Source organism: Callospermophilus lateralis, chromosome 18, assembly GCF_048772815.1.
Source record: "Callospermophilus lateralis isolate mCalLat2 chromosome 18, mCalLat2.hap1, whole genome shotgun sequence".
Classification (NCBI taxonomy): domain Eukaryota; kingdom Metazoa; phylum Chordata; class Mammalia; order Rodentia; family Sciuridae; genus Callospermophilus; species Callospermophilus lateralis.
Window position 1 is genome coordinate 47,833,569 of NC_135322.1, and position 18,409 is coordinate 47,851,977.

Below are 18,409 nucleotides of genomic sequence, written 5' to 3' on the forward strand. Positions count from 1 at the left end.
CCACTTTTACCAAGGAGGAAGTCAAGGTTCAGAGAGGTGAAGTGCTTCCATTAAGGACACACAGCTAGTAATCTGTGCATCAGGGTTCCAATTAGATCTGCCTGGATAAAGTCTGCATTCTTAATGATTCCTGCTACTCTGATTTGAACCATCCTTCAACTCAAGTTCAAGTTCACTTCTTCCTTCATATAGCATTCTTCAAACATCCAAGATAGCAGTGATCTCTGCTTTCCCCCCTGACCTCTCCTACCACTTAGTCTTGATGTTTTGTTACAGTTATTCATTTGCTGTCTTCTACCAAACTATAAATATCTTGAAGATTTAGAATATGCATTATAAATCTTTTTGCCCTTCCCATGCCTTAATATGGTGCCTAGCACATGATAGGACCTCAACCAATGTTTACTGCAGGACCACAGGTAGGAAAAAGGGAAGGTGGTTTGGCCGGAGGGAGGGCTTGACACCTCATACATTACAGCCTGCTTTTCCTTCCCTGGACCAGGAGACTTATTTACTTTAAATTTTCCTCCTAGGAGCTGTTACCTCTTTACTCATGTCTCTGACTGTTTCCTGGATTTCGTCCGGACTCACTACTTCTTGTTAATAATAAATCATGTGCTCAAACACTCTGCAGAGGAGAGGCCTTCCACATGTGCACCTGTCAGGTCAAGAACCACCTGGGGAGGAGTTTTACCATCTGCTAATTACAACTGGGAAGAAACCACAGAAGGACCCCCTGCATTTCAATTCACAAGCCCCTGTGGGTCTCCCCTTCAGTGCCGGATCTTATGCTGAGCATAGAGGTGATCTGAGAAGCAAGATACTATTTTTGATGTCACTAGGTTCATGTCTCATGGGGAGGGTGACAGATAAGAGCAGAGTCAGAGTCAGGACACCCTAGACACCTATGAACACATATCAATTTTTTAATTCCTTTGGAAATTCATTTTTTTTATATAGGAACTGGTTAATTTGATTCTTTAAAAATCCTGGCTTTGTGTTGGTAGCAGATTGAGAAGTATGCAAAGGGACTGTTCTTCCTTCAGTGCAGAGGTCACCTGGTCATTCTTGTGTTTGAAACCCTTCAGTACTTCCTTAGCACGTCCTAGGAGGAAATGTCTAAACCCTTTTGCCAGCATCCACCTCCCCTGTGCTCTCCTGCATGACACCATGTCCTTACTCCATTTGAGAACAGTGGTTTAGAGCAGAGGAATTGGAATCCTACCTAGTTTTAAATACTCTCCTTCTTATAGACTTGTAATTTCCTTAACCTCTTGGACCCTCAGTCTCCTTATCCACAATGTGGGGAGAAAAATAAGAACCTAATAGAATCTCTGGGATCATTAACCAGACAATGTGTGGGAAGAGGCCTAACAGAGGCTGCAGAAGACTATGAAACCACAAAATCACTGGGGAGCTTTTAAACCATGCTAATACTTGGTCCTGTCAATAAGAGTCTGATTCCATCCTTCTGGGGTGAGTCCCAAGCACGGGTATTTTGTAAGAGCTACCTGGCTGACTCAGGGTCTAGAATCACTAAAATAGAAACTGTTCAAGAAATGTTGGTTTAATATGGATACGGAATTTATAAATATGGCTCGGTGTTCCACCAGGCTGTGACGTCCTGGGTTATAGGGCAACTGCCCCCACAGATGTGCGTTTCGGCCACCCATTTCTATCATGTTCAGTCCCTGCCCTTCTTGGAACTTGGATATCCTGACCTTCATCTCCCTCCTACCATCAGCAAGAGGCAGACCTCCTCAGCCACTCCATATGGTTTCCCAGCCTCTTGAAATGTCGGATCCAAACACCACTCAGTGCACACAACATCCCCCAACTTGAGGGAGGGCCGTCTGGCAGAGAATGAAATCCGTGGGAAGGACCCTGGGTGTTTCTGGAGGTCCCTCAGAGAAGAGAAGGCACTGAGAAGCAGCGATGGGAAGGCCAGGGTTGCAAAGAGGACCATTTAGAATGACAGTCACCAAATCTATGTGATCCAGGTTCTGGGGGAAGGAATCTCCCAGCTCTAAACTTTCTGTTTCAATTCAGGGCTTCATAGAATTTCCTTGGCAGAGACATTTTCTATAACTTACTTTAAATGATTTATTCTACAAATGTGGAAACTGGTACAGAAAAGATGTGATCTTCATTTAAAATCACTCAGCAAGTTATGATGGAAAGGACAAGGCTTCCTGACTCCAGGTATGGAATGCCTGGGCCCAGCCTCAGAGACTGTTTAAATTAAGTGATAAAAAAAAAAAAAATCTAAGGGGACCAATCTGATGGCCTGGAGTCTTAAAAACCCTCATGTAGGCTCGATGGTTACCCAGAATAGAGGAAGAGAATGTGTTCAAGGAGGAAATAACTGTCCTGGCTGAAGAAGTGAGGCCAAGGTTTCTCCTGTTTAGAAAGGCTGGGGAAATTTGCCAATTGTATTGAGTTGAGATCTGCTGATGACCAGGACAATGAACTAACAAACTAGGTAGGGATATAGTCAGCTATGGAAGTCACCAGTACATTGCCATCCCCATCTACTTCTCTCTTTACATAGTTTTCTTTTCCCTCCTTAATAGGCCAGCACTATCTACTACTTCATTTCATTCCACATCCTATGAACTGCAGGACAAGAAAATGAATCAGAGACATTCCCTGTGCGTGCCCATCTGTAATGTGGGGGAAGATATGTGGAAGCAAAGGGATAGGGAGTTTGAAACAAAGAAATAAGCATAATACAGTATATCATGCATTATAATAGAGATTCAGGAGACAAAGATCAAATATGCCTCAAAAGATAAATCCAGAAATGACAGTCAAGCATCTTGTGTTCTGTTACACAAAGGTATTGAATGAAATTTGAAAGGTCCCTTGGAACAATGTGAAGCAGAGAAGTCTTTTTAAAACCCAGATCCTACATCATTTTTCTATTTAGAACCTTTCAATGGAGCTTCTGATATTTATTTATGTCTCTGGCAAATATCTTTGCTCTGAAGTCTACCTAGCTAATATTAGTAGAGCAAACCTGCTTCCCTTTGATAACCGTTTTCATGATACATCTTTTTCTATAATTGTATTTCAGTCTACCTATATCATTATATTTGGAATGAGTTTCTAATAAACAACATATAGTTGGAACATGATTTTTAAATCCACTCTGCCAATCTCCATATTTTAATTAGGAGATTTAGACCACTTATATTTAATACAATTGTTGATATTTAGGGATTGAATCTGACTTTTTTTCTATTTGTTCTCCCTATTAATATTTATTGGTTTTATTCTTCCCACCTTCCTGTGAATTACATAAATGTTTCTTAAAATTCAATTTTGGTTTATCTATGGTGTTTTTACATCTGTCTCTTCGAATAGTTTTTTTAATGGTCACTCTAGTCATTTTACCAGTCTGAATGAAGTATAGAAACCTTACTTCCTTTTGTGTGTCATTATGTCCTCCATTTATAACATAATTGTCTTGTGTATTTCCTCTACGTGCATTTATAACCACAGTAGAAAGTGTTGTAACCTTTGTTTCAACCTTCAAACATACTTCAGAAAACTTCAGAGAAGAAGGAAATTATATTTAGCCATTTTCTCCTTGTCTTCTTTCCTGATATTCTAGAATCCCTTCATCATTTTCTTTCTGTTTATAGAACTACATTAATCCATTCTTTTCAGGTATGTCCACTGGTGACAAACTCTTTTTTTCTCCTTCATCTGAGAGTGTCTTAATTCTTGAATGATATTTTTGCTGGATATAAAATCCTGATAATATTTCTTTTCCTTCAACACTTGAAAAAATGTTGTGCCACTTTCTCTGGCCTCTGTGGTTACTGACGAGGAGTTTCTGTCATTCAAATTTGATGAATGTCATTTCTTTCTTGGTGCTTAAAAGATTTTATCTTTGTGTTCAATTTTCAGAAGTCTAATTATGATGTGCCTTCGTGAGGACATCTTTCAGTTGATACTGCTTGGGGTTCACTCAGTTTCTTGACATTCTGTTTTGTTGTTGTTGTTGTTGCCAAATTTGGCAAGTTTTCAGCCATTATTATTATTTTGAGAATTTTTTCAGATTCATCCTCTTTGTACACTGATTTTTGGACTTCAACTACATCAATATTTGATCACATATTATAATCACACAAAGTTCTAAAGCTCTGTCTTTCATTTTTAGCCTACTTCCTCTCCTTTGCTCCTATTAGATAATTCCCATTTTTCTATATCCAGGTTCACTGATCAGATTTTTTCCTCTGTTACCTTCATTCTGTTATTAATCCCATCATTGAGCTTCCAATATTTCATTTTTCAAATGTAAAATTTCTATTTTGTTATCCTTTGTTTCTTCTATTTCTTTGCAGAGACTTTTTTTAGTTTGCTTAGAGTGTTTTGTTTTTGTTTTTGTTTTGTAATTGCTGAAGTATTTTTGTGATGGCTGCTTTAAAATCTTTGTCAAGTAATTGTACATCTCTGTCATCTCTGTGTTGCCATCTATGGATTGCCTTTTACCTTTCTGTTTGAGATCCTTTTGGTTATTGTTACAAGACGTGAGTTTTTAACTGAAACCTGGATACAGGTTGAGTGTTATATTACGACACTGTGGATCTTATTTTAACCTTCTACATTTGCTGGATTTTGCTGGCACTGCTCTGTCCATTCAGCCATTGTTGACAACTGAGGGGAAGGGTCTCTTCATAACTGCTGGGTGGAGAGGGAGTTCCACTTCCTCAATGCATTTCCACTGATACCTCTCTGGTTGGGAGGGGTAGAAGTGGCTCATCACAGTTCCCTATTTGTCCTCTATTGATACCTTAGGAGTAAGGAAGGTATGACCTTTTAACAGATAGGCAGGTGTCAGGACCCTAACTCTCTGTTGACTTCCTGTGATACCACCCCAGCAGAGATGCAGAGGGATGCTTCATTAATCCCATTAGAAATCAAAGTCTAGGTCCACCATGTGATCTCCACTGCAATAGCAGGAAGGCTCCTTATTAACCTCAGAAGAGATAAAAGGCTCAGATCCCACTTAGACTTCTCTGAAGTTATCTAGTAAGGATTCAAGTGTACTCTCTTACACCTTGATGAGGGTGCAAATCCAGGTGCCCTTCTTGGTCTTTGATACCCATTCTCCTGATTCTCCTGGTCCTTTCTTTGACTAGAGATAACATTTGTTTGTATTTTGTTTGTTTGGATTTGGATTTTTTTTTTTTTTTTTTTTTACTGACTGTTGATTCTGAGTTGCTGGATTCTTTAGCTCCAAACCTAAAGAATAGATTAGGCAAATAGATTGGGCTAGATTAGGCAAAAGGAAAATCCAAAAACACACCACAGTGTAGTTCCTCAGGTCTCAATGCTGTTAGTCAGTCTGCCTTTTTCTTTCCACCTTTCAGTCTTATGCATTTTTCATATATAAAATTCAGAACTTTTAGTTGTGTTGAGCAAGAAGAACAGGGAAAAGTACCTCTATTTCACCTTTCCATGAGTTGAACATAACTGGATTATTTTTAATAGTGAATAAGCATTTGTTTCTAAGCTGCTTTTTATAATTCCATCTCAATATAATTTCTTTAACTGAAACATTCATTAAGAATGAGAGTTATAAAGAATTTTTCTTAATGAATTATGTATGACAAAATTGTAGTCATAGTAACATAATGGTTTTCATGATGGGACTCCAGAGTTTTCAGATTTCATTCAAATTCTCATTCTTCCCCATACTAAAAAATGTTGATTTGTTTTTAAATATTTTATTAAAGCATTATATATGAATATATAGCAAGCTAGTTCAGCAGGCTAGTTCACCCTATTTAGTGTACAACTCAGAGAATTTTTGCAAATATATACCACTTCGTGATCAAAATACAGACTAGTTTCAATTCTTATTTTAAGACCAACAGACAAAGTCTTTCAAGGGTCCTAAATACCTTCAGGATGTCATGCAGGCCCTTTTGGGGGTATATAAGACTTTTCATAATCTTGCCTTGTCCTCAAAACCCTATAGGCCACTTGGGAAATAAATGAGGCTGGATGAGATAATTTTCAGTTTCTACTCTGACCTGGGATACCTGACTTTTGTTGTTTTGTTTTGCTTTTCAGGCTTAAATTCAAGTTAGATCAAATATATATGTGCCAAGCCAGAGGTATCAAAAGGCATTGGGGACTCAGAAATAAGATCACCCCAAATTCTTACTACCCATCAATTGTGATATTCTGGTTTTTGCTTAAAAACAAGCTACTCAGATCTTAAATGGCTTAAACCAGCAAACATCTGTTATTCCTCACGTTCTGTGGCTCAGCTAGATGGGATTGCTTCTCAGTTGATTGCTGTGGTCAGCTGGTATCCAGCTGTGCCACGTGCTCTTGGACAGTCTTGCCTGCACTGCTGGGGCTGGCAATATGGTGAGTCTAGGGGGCCACAGCTGGTGCTGCTTACTTTGGCTCCACTTGGCCTCTCATCCTCCAGCAGGCTAGTTCAGGCTTCCTTACTTGGGAATGCCAGCATTCCAAAAAGCATCAAGTGGGTGAGACCCATTGCACAAGTACATTTCAGTTTGACAAACGAAATCTAGATTCAAGAGGTGGAGAAAGAGACTCCACTGCTGGATGGGAGAGAACACAAAGTCATATCATGAAGGGTTGGGAGAAATTTTTGTGGTCCTTTTTATAAATAATCTATCACATTGTTCTAGGGCAAGAGACAATGAGGTACAGAGACCATTCTGAATGACCAGGACAGAAATCCACAGTGCATGCAGACAAAGCTTAGAGTTCATCTTCCTCTTGCCATAGACCTGTTTTTAGGGCACTAAGAGAAGCCCTGGGTATCTGGGTGCCTGATAAACCTCAGTACTCCTGGGTCAAAAAAGCCTTCTCAAGCTCCATCTCTCCCTAACCAGTCACCACAGACTCCTACCTGGTACCCCACCTCTGTTCTCACTATCAGCAATCCAGGATGCACCCGGAGGCCAGTCATGAGGTTGAGTGGTTAACACATAGGTTTGGGAATCTAACAGATCTGCTTCCAAATCTGACTTGGACTATTATTTTGTAGGTGAGTTTGGACAAGTTAATTAACCTTGATACACTGCCATTTCTCATCTGTACTCTGTGTGCCAAGGGTCTTGCTCAATGCCAGGCACACAATGCAAGGCACCTTTGATGATAGTTGCATCCCTGCCAGAACAAGTGGCGTTTGGACCCAGAAGCGAGGACACCCACAGTTTCCAGGGTGTCCAAAACAGAAGGGGATTATTTTCTTTGTTAAGTTTTAACTTGCAACAGACAGAACCATCCCCACAAAGTAATTTATTTGTTGCCTCCAGGCTTATGTTTGGAAGGGCTCCCTGCTCTGTTCCAGGCTGATTTTCCAAACATTAACATATGTCAAGAGCTCACACAAAGCCAAAGAAGTAAAATCACTCTTCAGGAGAAAGAAGATCGAGGACAGTTTACAGTGCCTTGGAAAAGCCAGAAGACAAAGACTTGAGTAAGCAGGGTGGGCTTGGAGCTGTGGGTCAGATGGATGCAGAGCCCCAGAGGAAAGACAGGGATGGAGTTGCCAAGAGGGAAGTTTGAAATGCCCCAAGTATTTGTCATAGACCACTTACTATGTGCTACCTTCGTTATACACATCCCATGTAATGTTCTCCAAACCCATGAGAAGGTGGCCTTAGCCATATTCTAGAACATGGACCTGAAACCCAAAGATGGTAAGTAACTTGCCTAAACTCATAGGGCAGAACTGGGACTCAAACACAGGTCCATCTGATTCCACATACCACATTCTTTTCCCTGGCCACTCTTCCCTGTCAGAGGAGGATGTGTCCCTCACCCTTTCCATTTGGTTCAACCATCCTTTAACATTTTGAGAAACTGAGGCTCATGGAGATTAAGCAAACATCCCAGAGTACAGTACTGTAAGGGTCTGGGTCAAAGAACTCTCATTCAATCCTCAGTGAAACTCTGGCTCACAACTTCCTAACTGCCTTTCTGTTCACCACCTTGATCTCCACCATCAGACTATCCTCCACCTCCATCTCACCTGCTTGACCTCTCAGCTTCTTTCCAGAAGAAATCCCTGTTGCTTCCTCTGTAGGAAGTGGGTCATTTGCATTTCTTGCAGGCTGTGCTGTGGACAATGGATTAGAAAGTACAATGGATTAGAGAGGTGGCCAGCTGCCAGGCCAGAGACTGAGAGAATATGGCAGGTTAAAACAGATGAGAGACTAAATCTAAGGAGGCACAGCAAAGATAAAGTGGGGACAATAGAGGCAGGAAGTGCTAAGACACCTGGTGATTGGTTGGTCACCTGGTGATTGGATGGCAGGTGGGAGAGCATAGAAGAAGCTTCTGGTAGTAATGGACTTGGTAGCTGCACACAGGTTTGGACCTGGGGCATAAGAGGTGAGCTGAATTATATGCAGCATACGGAGGTCTCTGCAAATGCAAACCTTTAACCAACGAATAGGAATCCACTGAAAAGAAGTAAAAATAATTAACGCCAAGCTGCAGGTCAATACATTCCAGGTTCATTGCTCTGATTGGCCTGACCTCTGAGATGTGAGGCATTGTCATTGCAATGAGGAGGTGGAGATGAGTGTGGGATTAAGATTCATGCAACCTGACTGCTTCAGGCTTTAAAGACCGAAGAAAACAAGCATACTTAATGCTGAACCAAAATTTATTATATTTCTTTTTTTCAACATGAAAATTATGCATCTCAAAATATAAAGGTACCCAAGGAAAAGGAGCTCAAGGAGATTCCTGAAAGTGCACAAAGGCCAAGAACTTAAAAAGCTTTTACACAAAAGGGCACCATGAGGACCTTCAAGGCCTTTTGATAATTGTAGGACTGAAAGTAACACGTGGAGAAACTGAGGTTCAGCTGGTGTGAGTTGCTTGAGATTTCAGCCCTCACTGTTAGAGACGTCACTTTTAATGAGCCCCTTTAGGTAAAGCTGAGGCATGTGAACATTGGACATTTGGATGCTGGTGGATAAGGGTTGCAAGCCAAGCAACCTGCTTCAGGATAGGTTCTACATGGGGCCTTTTCCTTTTTCAAGTGGAATGCTCTTAACTACAGCAAATGGAAAGGGGAATAGGAAACGTCTCTCTGAACAATCACACTGAGATTGCATCATCCTTAAAGGTGAGGACCCTGGCTTATTCTCAGAATTATGAAAGAGAACACCATATGGTATTCTACGGTCCTGCAGTATCTCATTGGCCTCCACCATCCCTTAAAGACCCTGCCTACCCTCATCCCCACGAGCCAATGTGATCTTGGCTGTTTCATGCTAATCCAAACAGTGTCTGATCAGTCTGCATAGTAGGAGATTAAATATCAAAGTCCTGCACATGGGGACTAATCAGTGATCAGGAGCCAAACTTTAGGATTCACTTGCTGGTGGATATAAAGAACATATAAAGGTAGATATAAAGTTGAATACAGAGGCGGCCATCAGGAAGAGGAAATAGGAGGCCAGAATAATAAGCCCAACCTTGCCATTCTCTCACTAATAAAGCAGAGGCCCCATGAGGCAGGCAGAGCAGTAGAAAGAGCTTGCCTCAGTGTTTCCAGTGGGAAAAGCTTAAATGCCAATAATTATCTTCTAGAAGCTGCATGTTCCCAGTCTTAACTAGCAGAGCCAGAGGAGCATATTCCAGCCTTTCCTAGAGTACAAAGGGGACTCTTTGGTCTTGAGTTACAGACTTTGAGGCTACAGTTGTCAGTGTTCTATTTAAGGTATTTTAGGGGATTCAAAAAATATGGGCTTCAAATTTAGTTTTCCATAGGGCAGGGAACTCTCGTATCCACTACTTTCTTCCTATCAGCAGTGAAATTATCTACAAAGGAAATGAAGAGAGTTTAAAAACACAGAAATGTGTGTATTTGTGTGTGTGTGTGTGTGTGTGTGTGTGTATACACACACATGTTCATTTATTTAATAATATCATATATATGCTCAATATGTTGCATCCAGCATGACTATACACTTCCTCAGAATGGACATAGGCATTCTTGCATTCAGGTATTCCATCAGCAGATTGTATTAAAAATGTACTGGGATGGCTAATATTATGTGTACATGTGAATGGGCTAAGGGATGCCCAGGAAGCTGATAAAACATTATTCTTGAATTGTCTATAAGGATTTTTCTGCAAGAGATTAGCATTTGAATCAGTGTACTGCTGTAAACAAGACTCCCCTCACCAATTCAGAGGGATAGTTATCTGATCTGCTGAGAGCCTGCAGAGAACCCAAAGGCAAAGAGAGAGCAAATTTGCTATCTCTTTACTTGATCTGGGACATCCCATTTTCTCCTGCCTACAGACATCAATGGTCCTGGGTTTCCTGACCTTTAACCCCAGCCTGGGACTTATACCAAGGGCTCCCCTGGTTCTCAGCCCTTCCCATTTAGACTGGAACTTCACCGCCATGTTTCCAGAACCTCCAGTTGGCAGACAGCAGATTATTGGACTTCTCAACTTCTATATCCCACATTAAAAATTGCCTTTCTATATACCTCTAGTTTTATTTTTCTACCATCCAGTTGATTGTTTCTCTGGAGAACCTGAATACCCTACTATACTAGATGGCAGCCACTGTATGACCTACTAAGGGTTCAGAGATGCCTAACCTACAGAGGTTTCAGATGATAAGTAAAAGTAGAAGGGTAATTGGAAGAAGTAGAAAATTGGGAAAGTTAACACTGGAAGAACAGTCCTTGAGTGTGTCCAGAGATTATAAAGCTCACATAACTCTTTCTTATGTCCTGAGAAAGGAGAAAAGTTGAACTGAGTTTGAGGCCAAGGCTTTATTACTCCTGATCATTTTGCTACCACCAAGGGTGCTATGAAAGCTGACAGCATGATCTCAAAATTCAATGGAAATGCAGCTATTTTTTTTTCACCCCTCAACCTGGTTCCCAGAATCTAAATAGAGGACTCAGTGCTAAGCCTGAGTGTGAAGGGGTCTCTGACCTCATAGAACTTATTTCAAACATTCTAGATGTGGAACTTCCACCAAGAAACTTAACCCTGGAATCTCAGTTTCCATAACTTGAAAATAAAAACATAAAAGCCATCTCATACAGTTGTTGCCTTAGATCACACATGTATAAAAGCCTCTAACACACAGTATTTAATTATATTAGTGTTATGGTTTCAGTATGAGGTGTCCCCAAAAAAACTCATGTGTGAGACACGAAAGAATTTTCAGAGGTGAAGTGATTAGATTATGAGAGGCCTAACCTAACTAGTGGATTAATCCAATGATATGAATTAACTGGGTGGTATCTATAGGCAAATAGAATGTGATCGGAGGAAATAAGCCTCTAGGGGTTTGCCTTTGGAGTTTATATTGTGTTCCTGGTGAGTGGAGAGTTTCTCTCTCTCTCTCTCTCTCTCTCTCTCTCTCTCTCTCTCTCTCTCTCGCCATGTTCTGAGCTGCTCTCCTCCACCATATCCTTCCACCATGATATTATACCTCACCTGCGGCTCAGAATTATGGAGTCAACCTTCTGTGAACTGAACTTCTGAAATCATGAGCTAAAATAAACTCCTCTTTGTGGTTCTTGTCAGATCTTTTGGTCACAGCATCAAAAAACTGACTCAAATAGTTTCCATTGATTTGTGTTTCTTTAACATTATTATGGCAATTTATTTTATTTAGTTTTAGGATTAGTATGGGATACCATGGGTTTGCAATAGATGTGTTAACCTAAACAGACAGCAGGAAGCGGAGTAAAATAAAGTTCAGTCCGAGACCCCAATGGTATCTTGGGCTTTGCTTTCTGAGTAAAAGATCGGCCATCAATAGTCATTAGTGATTTAAAATTGAATCACTTGCAACACAATCAGTAAAAGGGTGATAATTTTTCATGCTCAGGAAAGATGACCCATTTGGGGCTTCAAAATTAACAGCAAAAAATAGTGTTGTCAATATGACACCAACACAGTCCATAATTAATCAGATCCTAACCCCTCTGTCTGCTGGGAAATCTCCGGAGCGTGTTCCCCACGCCTTAGAAGATAAAGGTTGACCTTGCCCCACTTGCCTAATAATAATTTATAGATGTGTAAACATTTACCACAACAATTACAGGTCGGCCTAATGAAATTCCAGGAGCACAAGTCACGAAAGACCAGAGCATGCATCATAAATTCAGAATCAATCCCACAGGCTGGGATCTGCAAATAAATTACAAGTCAGGGCAAAAACCCTTTTCAAAAGCAGACCATTTCTAGGGGTTAGCAGATGGGAGCTTGTGGTCTGAGTCCCTCAGAGTATCTGGCTACACATGGGCCAGGTTTCAAATGCCAACTCTAATCTCCTTCACTCAGAAGACACTTAACCTTCAAGAGCCTCTGTTTTCTCACCTGTAAAATGGACAGTTAGGGTGGGAGCTTCCTCCCACTGAAGTATGAGTGTGAGCAATTGCTTCATTCATTTATTTCCTAAGTGCTTGTTCATTGTCATCTATGTTCCAGAAATCAAGTGTTTAAAAAAATACCAGACACCTGGTAGGCATGAAATAAATGATGGTTGTGATAGCATGCTTGAAGTATCATTGACAGTAACAATTAGCATTATTGTGATAAGGGAAATGGTTGAGAGCCACAGCCGAAGGGGCCCCAGCAAACTTTCAGACTGCCAGCTGATGATTGGCTCACAGTGGCCCCAGCAACATCTAGCTGATTGGCTCCTCTGTGGTGATGCTCATTGGGCTGTTTCCCTGCCCTTTCAGGCCACGGAGCTGCTCATTGGGGGACTTTTTTGGCTCCGCCCACGCAACCCAGCCAATCGGCCTCAAGAGCAGGAGGATTGTGGGAGGTAGAGAGGCTGGTGAGAGGGGGAGGGGGAGTGGCTTGTGGGAAGCCGGTGGTGGTAGTTGGGCTCTGAGGGGTTTTTCCTGAGGAGCTGTTTTGTTTGGCGTGTGTGGTTCTAAAAATAAAGTTAGTTTCTTTTGACAAGTGGCTCCTGAATTGTGCCCAGCCAGACTGTGGCAGGAAATCTATTCCTCAAGAATTTTATGGGATCACAAAGGTATTACTTAGGATGCTAGAGAACTGGAAGAGAAGTGTGATCTAGGAAGAAACAGGACCTCACCTGAACCCCCAGGAGGCTGGTATTGGGGTTAAAGCAAGAGGAAGGAAACAAAGAATCTTTTCTACTGCTTTCCTCAAACAGAATTGTAAGGGGTAAGAGACTGGCATGAGCTGAAGGTTTCACATAGCCATGCCCTTTGCTAGGTTGTACTTAAACCAATCATTTACTCCCTGAAGTAATTCTCTTGACTTTTCTACTATTATCCCCACTAAACAACCAAAGTAATTGAGATTCTAAGAGATTAGATTCTAAGAAATAAAATCAGTGGAAAAGGCCTTTAATAATAGACTAAGGCATTTTGGCAGGACCATGGGAGAAAACATGGCTCCTGAAGTCTGGCAAGTACCAAGGAGTCTGTGACTCCAGGGTAAAGATCCCTTGTGTGTAGAAAGACTCAGAGCTCCAATCATGGGAGAAAACACTTACCCAGGCCAGGTGAGAATATTCCCATGCAGCCTCTCTGGAGGGTCCCTTGAATAGTTCTGAAACTTGAAGCACAAAAACCACCTGCCTGTTTCTTCCTCCAGTGGTGCATCCAGTTGCCATCAGAAATGGTAAATGACAACCTTCCAGAAAGTGGTTGCTCCCACTAACACTTCCCAGTCAGCAATTGTCATCTGCTTTTAGCAAAACTTGATCCTACTTTTTAAAATGCAAAAATGAGACAAGCACCCTGAATGCCAGGCTCAAGGAACACTTTGTCTCTGATTAATGCTAAATGTGGCTATTCAGTGTGTGTACTATTCTTCACCTTAAGTATAAACCCCATTTGTGAAGAAAGATTTGTTCCAGCTGATTGCTTGGCTACAAATCTTATCCTTGATTTTTTTGTCCCTCCCATCTTCCTTAAAAGAACTAAGTTCAGACCTCTGATTGTTAAGAATAGTTTGAGATAGAGAATCCATGTTCTGATGAGTTGATCCATTTCCTAGGTAACCCTTACCCTATTTCAAAATGCCCATATTTGGGGCAGGTTTTACACCAGTGGCAAAAAGCTAAGCTCCTGAGAGACATCTCCCAGAACAGAATCCCAGCTTGGCCCCCTGCTGACTTGAGGGAATCTTCACAGGTTACTTATCACTGGGTGCTCCTGTCGCTCAGTTACATATTGTCAGAGTTGTGAGAATGTAAAAGAAATGTTCACACAAAGCACTTCAGACACCATCCATTGCCTATTAAGCTTCTAATAAAAGTGAGCCAAAATCATCATTACCCTTGCAGAGTTGGAAGAAGGCAGCTGACATGTTCTCCTTAGTGGTTTGCAAAGATCTCCTCTTAAGCCTCTGGCACCCATCTTGTGTTTCTTCAACCTATTATACTAAAAATGAAGGCTGAGCTCTTTCTGAGTGCCAGGCACCCCCACTATGGATTTGACAAGCATCACCTCACTCCTGATCTCCGTGGCACAGAGAGGGCACCCACCCCCAAGAGATGACAGATGCAGAGCCTGGCCTGTTTAGCCTCAGGTTTGGCAGATCTTTCTGAAGACCTCTGACCTGTCCACCCTTTTGCCTGCTGTCCCCCAGACTCACCTAGATGGCCCTGAGTGAGGTGGGGTCCTAATGCAAGGAATACCTGTGGGGAAATGACATGACTCCCACCCGGGCACAGCAAGACCCAATGAAATCTCTGGCAAAAGGAAGAGAGAGTCCTGGGAGGTGGCCCGATGGTTCCAGAACAAAGAAGAAACCAAGGACAAGAGACAGCATCCAAAACAAAAGAGAACATCGCAGGCTGCTCCTTTTATATCAAGCTCAGAAACAGGATCAGAACAGTGATCAGAGCAGTGACTGCTTCTGGGAAGCAAGGATTGTGGGAGGGTGGGAGGGACTTTCTGGGCAATGGGAATATCCTCTATCTTGGGGGATTTTGGCTACATGAGGATATATTGAGTCAAACACTGTTGAAGTGCAGTTCATTGGATGTGAATTTTAGCCTCGGTTACTAATATATATTTTCAAAGATGTGCTGAGAAGTGCTGAGCAGGGTAGAGGGAGGGAGGGTAGAGGCTGAGAGGCAGGGAGGCAGGAGATGGCTGGAAGTGATGAATCTGGAGTCTGGTGGGGTGGGGCCATCACGGCTATAATCCAGAAGGTACCACCCGGTTGAAAAACCCAGAGCTAGAGTATCTTCAGCTACCTGTCCCTTGTACAGGCAGTGTCTGAATTTTGGGGATTTCTAGGGGTTCGTGTTACTTTAATACTACCTCCATCTTTTGCCCCATTGTCCAGTAGCCAGTCACATGACCTTGGCAGAGGCCAAAAGGCAACTCCTCCCAGAGTAAATCCTTTCTTAGCCCCCACAAAGGAACCCAGAGCCTAGAGTCCCTGACCATCTTCTTCAGTGACCCTTTGTTTTTGCCTTATCTCCTTGGAAGGGGTCCCTTGAAACTGGCACTGGAGAGGAGGCAAGAGGAGCCACCAATCAATCTTCCCTACAGCCCCAAACCAAGAACTTAACGGGCTGGACTCCACCCTTCTGGGTGGTTTTCTAGTACTGTGATAATGCGAGATGGATGCCAGCTCCTGTCCTCCTTCATTGTTGGAGTAATCTGGAGATCTTAAGAGACCTGTCTCCCCATTGGGGCCAAGCCAAGTCTCAATTGCTAAATTTATTTTCATTGCAATTGTACAAGGCATTTGATGTGGATTATTCTCTCTCAAACTCCCTCCCTCAATCTTCTATGTCCTGGCCATCCTTACCATCGGTGTTACCAAAGTATATGAAGTTTTGTCTCATCTCTACGTATGCACGTTCAGCAGGTGCTCTGCCTGGGATTTGTGCCTTCCTACTTTATTTTTCCAGCAATTCGTTAATTCCTCCCAAGGCTCAGCTCGTGTTCCTACAGCTGCAAATGAGGTTGGTTGTGCTGACCCCACATCACAGCACGGGTAGCGCTGGGCACCCATCCATCTCCCTCAGCAGTCAACAGCCCCTTAACATCAGGGAACAGGAGTCCTTCACTATACCTTCAGAGCCTAGTACACAGTAAGCAATCAGCATGTTTGCAGTGGTTTGAGAACACACACTCAACTGCAAATAAGTAAATAAATTTTAAAAACCATGTTTTGCAAAGATCTTTTGCCTTCCAGGTCTAAGATACCCCACTGAAAAGGCTCATCTGGGCTGGGATGGGGCAGTAGCATGCATGAGACTATCCAGTGCTATTGCAGACAGAAGCTTCTGCAACCAGGGGGTCTTGGAGCAGGGAAGCCAAGGCCACCAGCCACCGTAGTTGAACTAAGAAGGTTGATAATCCACCCCCCACCTTTTTTAGGTAGTCCTGGGGAGGCAGTGTGTCTTCAGTCCCCAGTTCATACCACTAAGTTTCTTTTGTTAGGACTTTTTCTTCTTATTATTATTTTAGTTCTGAATTCACCCAAAATAGAGGGGACCAAACAGAGCAGTAAGGAGGAAGAGTGAAGCTCGGTTAAACACTGAAATTAGGGACCTGTGCCGGGCCATTCAAGCAAAGGAAGAGGCTAACCTGGAAAGGCCAGCGTCCCCACCTCCAGAGTTCAGTCAGTGCTGCCAAGGATCCCAGGAAGGCCTGGAGGCAGGGTTGCCATGGCGACGGAGCTGTCACAGGCCCAGGGTCTTGCTGGGTAAGCACAAATGGATGGCATGCAGGATCCCTCTTTTCATTTGAAAATTACCACTAATTTGCAATTAGTTGGAGGAAAATTAGAGCTAGAGGAAAGGGAATTGCTCCTTTCAGCAAACAACCGCGACCACTGGAAATTGGCTTTTCTCAGAGTCAGGATGGAGAGGAAAGAACACTTGTCACTGTGAAGAACACAAGCTCTGGAGCTGATAAAAGGACTGAATCCCGGGTCTCCCGTGTCCTGGCTGTGTGATCTTGGGGAAGTCACTAAACCTCCATAGCTTTACTTTCTTCAGCTGGAAGACACGCATAAAGGTACCCACCAATATGGTGGATGGGAAACTCAAGTAACATAATGGAAGCAGAGTACCAAGTACATACTAAGTGCCCAGCTAATGTTAACTATTATTATCACTAACTGGAATTCTGATTCATTCCCAGTCTTCTCCCCTTCCCTTGCCATTCTTTTGGTTTATCCAATCAATTCATTCCCACTAATATTTATGAAGCACCTCTCTGCCTGAATATCTTCCAGGAATGTCATCAGTGGCACATGAGCAGCCACCACTCAGAATGATATCCTACCTTCAATCCCATAGGCCCCTCTCATTGGTCACCTGCTTCAGGGCTTTTCCAGGCCCCAACAGCACTTTCTGCCGGAGTCAAGACTCTCTCTTGGTCCTTTTAGAAGCTGGAACGATCTGAGAACTGAGGTTCACAGGGTCAACAGCATGAGGCAACACCAGGGGCAGGATCTATGGGGGACAATAGAGTTGGGGCTAAGCTAAGTTCAGGTGTCTTCAGACTCAGAGATCTTCTAAACAGGGGCTGAGTCCTGTTTATCAGTGAGATCTCACCCCAAGAACCACCATGCAGGTGGGTAACTAATCATGGACTATCTAGAGAGAATGTTCTGGACCAGTGTGTTGTGTCTGCCTTTAGCCTTCCCAATGAGCTCCTCACTCTGCCAAGAGAGTTTTTCTCTCTTGCCTTGGAGAATACCCATCCTTCTGCCCTGAAGTCGGAATTTCCAGGGTATGTGGGAACCAAGAGGGAGGAGAGTCAAAAACCAGTCTAGAAGACAGAGGTGATGGAACTTTGCCAGGTAAGCCTCATTCTCTCTCATCCACAAGGCCATGTAACACTGTGGACTGTGTCCAAGTCCTCCCTCCCACCATCCATGATCTTGAACAAGTTACTTCTTGAAGCTGGAGTTGACTCATTTGCAAAAACGAGTAATGATGATTTGATGTTTCCAGGGCATTTCCCTGCTATCTGAGTCTGAATTGTAGAGCTAGGAGTAAAAACCATTCACTTTAGGAACTGGGACACAAAGTAGGTGCAACAGGAGTTTGACAATGACAAGAGTAAAAAATTAAAGCCCCCTGAAATGAAAAAGGTGGACAATAAACCAAAAGAAAACCAAGACTGTCATGCAGCACACAAAGACATTGGCACCCAAAACAGAGCTGGCCAGTAGCTTTTCTAGTCACCTTCTTCCCATTAGAATGGATGACGTTAACTAATGAAGAATTATCCAACCACATTGTAAGCCAAGCAATTATGAATTCCATTAGCCAGAAACTTGGCCAAGATTCCTCCTGGCTCATCCTGAGACAAGAGGCATTTCACTCAGAGAACAGAGGATCCTGGGAAAGAGATGGTTAATTGGGTTGGAAAACTGGTTAATTAAGTCCTTCACT